The following is a 6,093-nucleotide window of genomic DNA, read 5'->3' as shown; positions in this document are numbered from 1 at the left end:
GGCGCTGTAAGCAGTACGTTTCAGGATACACCCCAGGCTCCCAGTGGCGGAGGTTCAGGCCTCCTCTAAGCCTATCAGGTATTGCACCATACACGGCAACATATGTAGATTTCCCCACATGGTCCCTATCTGTGATTGGGGGGGGGGGGGGGAGGGGGAGGGAATATGTGCTACACATGTCTTAGACAGGTCTGCAACCCCGTTATCTTTCACCAGTACCACCCAGCAGTTCCACTGCGGCAAGGGATTCTGGGAAATGACATGCAAATGAGCACACAGTGCCACCTTTTGCTTCAAAACCATTAACCCCCCTCTCTCACCCTCCCCCCCACCCCCCTCTCTCACCCTCCCCCCACCCCCTCTCACCCTCTCCCCCCTCTCTCACCCTCTCCCCCACCCCCCCTGTCTCACCCTCTCCCCCACCCCCACTCTCTCACCCTCTCCCCCACACCCTCTCCCCCACCCCTCTCACCCTAAACCCCCACCCTCCCTTTCAACCTAACCCCCCACCCTCCCTTTCAACCTAACCCCCCACCCTCCCTTTCAACCTAGTAGGCCCACCACCCTCCCACACTATCAACCCCTCCTCCCCACCCACAGCTCTCCCTCCTCCCCACCCTCCCTCTCTCACTCCTCCCCACCCTCCCTCTCTCACTCCTCCCCACCCTCCCTCTCTCACTCCTCCCCACCCCATCTCTCTCACTCCTCCCCACCCCTCTCTCACCCTCCTCCCCACCCCCCTCTCTCACCCTCCTCCCCACCCCCCCTCTCTCACCCTCCACCCCACCCCTCCTCTCTCACCCTACACCCCACCCCTCCTCTCTCACCCTCTTCCCCACCCCCCCTCTCACCATCCTTCCCACCCCCTCTCCCTCATTCCCTCTCCCTCACTCCCTCACCCTCTCACCCCCCTCACCCACCCTTTCACACACCCCCCTCTCCCTCCCCCTCCCACCCCCCTCTCCCTCCCTGTCCCACCCCCCCTCTAACCTCCCACCCCACCTCTCCCTCCCACCCCACCTCTCCCTCTCCCTCCCACCCCCCTCCCCCTCTCCCTCCCACCCCCTCCCCCTCTCCCTCTTCCCCCTTCCTCTCTCTCCCCTCCCCCCTCTCCCTCTAACCCCCCTCTCCCTCACCCACCCTTTCACCCCCTCTCACCCACCCTTTCAACCCCACTCCCATCCCCCTTACCCCCTTCTCTCTCACCCCCTTATCCTCCTTCTCTTACCCCACCCACCCCCTCTCACACCCCACTCTCTCACCCCACTCATCCCACCCTCTCTCTCTCTCCCCACCCACCCCCCTCTCTCTCAAACTCTCCCCACCCACCTCTCTCCCAAACTCTCTCTCCCCACCCACCCCCCTCTCCCAAACTCTCTCTCCCCACCCACCCCCCTCTCCCAAACTCTCTTTCCCCACCCACCCACCCCTCTCAAACTCTCTCTCCCCTCCCACCCCGCCTCTCTCTCAAACTCTCTCTTCCCACCCACCCCCCGTCTCTCAAAAACTCTCTCCCCCCACCCACCCCCCCCCTCTCTCTCAAACTCTCTCCCCACCCACCCCCTCTCTCTCAAACTCTCTCTCCCCACCCACCCCCCTCTCTCTCAAACTCTCTCTCCCCACCCACCCCCCTCTCTCTCAAACTCTCTCTTCCTACCCCCCTCTCTCTCAAACTCTCTCTTCCCACCTACCCCCCCTCTCTCTCAAACTCTCTCTTCCCACCCACCCCCCCTTTCTCTCAAACTCTCTTCCCACCCCCCTCTCTCTCAAACTCTCTCTACCCACCCCCCTCTCTCTCAAACTCTCTCTCCCCACCACCCCCCCTCTCTCTCACACTCTCTCTCCCCACCCACCCCCCCTCTCTCTCAAACTCTCTCTTCCCACCCCCCTCTCTCAAACTCTCTCTTCCCCCCCCCTCTCTCTCAAACTCTCTCTCCACCACCCACCCCCTCTCTCTCTCAAACTCTCTCCCCACCCACCCCCGTCTCTCTCAAACTCTCTCTCCCCACCCACCCCCCCTCTCTCTCAAACTCTCTCTTCCCACCCACCTCCCCCTCTCTCTCTCAACTCTCTCTCCCCACCCACCCCCCCCCTCTCTCAAACTCTCTCCCCACCCACCCCTCTCTCAAACTCTCTCTCCCCACCCACCCCCACCCTCTCTCTCAAACTCTCTCTCCCCACCCACCCCCCCTCTCTCTCAAACTCTCTCTCCCCACCCACCCCCCTCTCTCTCAAACTCTCTCTCCACACCCACCCCCCTTCTCTCTCAAACTCTATCTCCCCACCCACCCCCCTCTCTCTCTCAAACTCTCTCTCCCCACCCACCCCCCCTCTCTCTCAAACTCTCTCTCCCCACCCACCCCCCTCTCTCTCAAACTCTCTCTCCACACCCCCCCCCCTCGCTCTCAAACTCTCTCTCCCCACCCACCCCCCCTGCAACACTTTACTTATCCAGATTCAGCCGCTCTGTGACGCGTCGCAATGGCAACGCGGCGTCAAATTACGCCCGGGGTCAAGTAATGCGACGTCACGCATCAAATGACGCCGCGGGTCACGTGACGTAACGTCACATGACCCCGCAGCATTATTTGATGCAGCTCTAAGGTAGGGAGAGGGGGCACAGGTGACGCAGCATGGAAGACAGGGGGACGCAGCACAAAAAGTTTGCACTCCCCTGCTGTAGATCATACACAATTTCAGGAGCCCTTCTTTACACAACTTCTAAAGTACCCATGTCCATCTTGAGGTTTGGTCTGCAAAACAGCACACTGTACTCTAGGTGAGGTCTTACCAATGATCTATAACCTGGCCCCACGCTGCACTTATTTCTTGAAAATAAAGAGATGGGGTTTCTCTACCAAATAAGGGGTTAATGGAGCCATGTTCTGTAGATCTCCCTAGCAGGGAAGGAGTTAATGGAGCGATGTTGTGCAGATCTCCCCAGCAGGGAAGGGGTTTAATAGTGCAATGTTCTGCAGATCTCCAGCAATGAATGGGTTAATGGAATGATGCCCCGCAGGCTTCACATAGGGAATGTGTTAACCTGTCCCGTGATGGATTGCTCTGCAAGCACATTGCTTGTACCTCTCATTGCATGAGAAGGGTTTAGCATGAGTAGAATTTTCCTCGGGAATTTCCCTTCCTTTATCTCAGGACTATCAGTGGATCTCGTGAGCCGGTGTAATAATGAGGTCATTCTGGGGTGTGACTGACACGTGATGCACATTAATACTGCAGCAGGGCACTGCACAGAGCCACACACAAGGTCATAGCACAGTAGAAATACAGCACCAGTGTTATAGTTGTTACACACATACAGTACAACACAGGACACAATCCTGTACAATGCTGATTATACCATACATGTCAATGACATCACTGTGAGCTTCAAAAACGTGTACAGTAAGGGCCCCGCTTTATAGCGTTCCGCTCATACAGCGTTCCCAATGTATACCCATATTCATTAGGTTCGGCGCTTCTTCAATTTTTCCGGCGATTTTCGGCATGACGCGCACAGCAGCTGAGTATCCGGCTGTCACTAAGCAACCGTTTTAGCGCCTGCGCTAGCCTTGTCAGATGTCATTTGTCAGCGAAACAGTCGGTTTACAGCTCTGCATCTCGGTTTTCAAAAGGTACAATACAGTACATTAGGGCCCCGCTTTATGGCGATTTCCACTTTACGGCGACAGCCTGGAACGGAACCCGCCATATGAGCGGGGCCCTGCTGTACTGTATATTGTAAACACATTTTGTTTTTTTCGTTTTTTTGCACACTGATATTCTCTAACTCTTACTAATGTGGAATCCGTCTCTCTGTAAAAAGGTTAGGCTGACAGGAAGGTGTTCAAAGAGTAGATATGGTTTATTATGGGCGCAGCATCAATCAAAGTTCTAGTCTAGGCGCAAAGTTCACCTTTCCTGTCACTCTCAAATACTTTCTGGGCAAGCTACCCAGCTACCTGAACAAGCTCCTCACCCCTACCACATGCAGCACCTATCACCTGAGATCAGACTCCAAAAGACTATTCATGGTCCCAAGGCTCAACAAAGTATCCGGACATTCCTCCTTCTCCTTCCGTGCACCCCAAAACTGGAACAACCTACCAGAGACTCTCATATCCACCACCAGCTTAAGTTCTTTCAAATCTAAGGCTGTCTCACACTTTAATCTGGTCTGTAACTGTTTCATACGCTCATAATATATATTTTCTTTAACTGTGCACACAATGTCTTGTATATAATGTATACCTTGTTCATTTATGTAACTGTACTTGTAACCATGTATTATTTGTTTTACTCTGTGCCCAGGACATACTTGAAAACGAGAGGTAACTCTCAATGTATTACTTCCTGGTAAAATATTTTATAAATAAATAAAATATTTTATAAATAAATAATCAGAGTAAAATAGCCAGCGTTGTCCTTTGCGTGCAGCACAAAGCAGTGAAGAGTACTCTCCTTTGATCAAGACAAAGGAATCTTCATCAGGGCTTAAAATTATACCGTACCTTAGAAAAGCTGTCACACCAATCATTCTTACTACTAGCATTCTCTCGGCGCCAAATACTCCCTTCTTCTGTAACTGTATTTCCTTTGTTTCGTATTATCTGTTGTCGGAGCTGGCTATGTGGGATGCGTGGTGTAAGTGAGTCACTGTCCCGTCTTGTGTTAGGAATTCCAAGGTTGGCTTTTTCATGTTGACTTGTCTCTTTGAGACGTTAACACATTACTTGCTTGATCCCACTCGCCAAGTCTTAAACAGTCTCTCTTGTTACCCAGAATCCTCTGAGGGCAAAGCCCAGGGGTGTTTCAGCTCCAAAAGTCTCACAGATTTTTAGCACCAGCACTTAGTCAGCACTTTTTCATTAAAATGCCATTTTTTAAGCGACACACATTTTGTTGCCCCCCCCATGTTTCTTCTGTCTCTTTCTTGAAACCTGATAGTTAGAAAAATAAATGCAATAGTTTCCCCCCTAACCCACATATTTCAGTCCTTGCAGCAACTATAACCCGCCTAATATTGTTTTATTAATTCGTATATATTTTATTTCATATTTCAATATTTTTTTGTTACATTTTGATTTTTTTATATTTTATTTGTAAGATTGTATTTTATTGCATCTATTTTCATTTTTTTTTTCTCTCATTGGTCTTTTTATCAAGTTTTTCAAACATATTGTATTAAACATCAACAATAAAGTAAAATATGATACAGAAAACCAAAACGTACGTAGACATACATTTATATACATATATTTTTTTCCCCTTCATTTCACTCCTTACTGTTTTTGTATGTCTTTTACATATATGATTTTAATTATGTATTATATATCTTTTTTTTTTATTCTTTCTGATTGTCTATCTTTCATTGTACCCCGTCAGCAAACTCATATACAACAACGATCTGTAGCTTCTATCAATAGATCTGTGATTAGGACAAGGGTGTATACCAAGAAAACAGGATGAACAAGAATCTTGAGGCAGCCTTTTCCACAGGCTGAGATAGCTGCTTACATTCAACACCTTTTTTCAACTCAGATGATACAAGGATTATGATCTAGTGGGCTATCATCCATCTGTTCCTGTGCCCCATTATCTATTTGTTACTGTACCCTCTCAGCAATGTTACATACAACAAAGATCTGTAGCTGCTATAAATAGAATTGTGATTGGGACACGCATATATATCAAGATAACCGGATGAACAAGGATTCTGTGGCAGCTCTTTTCCATAAGCCGGGATAGCTGCTTTCATCCAATATTTAAATAATAATCCCTGAAGAACAGGGCATTACTGGCCAATAATGCCCTGGCTGGAAAAATTGAAGGCCCAAGGCGAAGGGGGATTATTACTATTATAGGCTAAATGTAGGCTTTTTCATAAATAATAGACACTTTTGTATAGTTATATAGATTTTTGTTATTAAAATAAAATGGTAAATACATTAAAGCACCTCTATAAACAGCTATCTATATCCAAATCTATCTGCACCTCTATCTGCAGCTATCTATATCCACACACTGCCGCCCCCTCTGTACACACACACACACACACACACACACACACACACACACACACACACACACACACAC

The sequence above is a fragment of the Ascaphus truei genome, chromosome 5, assembly GCF_040206685.1.
Source record: "Ascaphus truei isolate aAscTru1 chromosome 5, aAscTru1.hap1, whole genome shotgun sequence".
Lineage (NCBI taxonomy): Eukaryota > Metazoa > Chordata > Amphibia > Anura > Ascaphidae > Ascaphus > Ascaphus truei.
The sequence above is the reverse complement of the archived record's forward strand: the minus strand, read 5'-3'. Positions refer to the sequence as shown.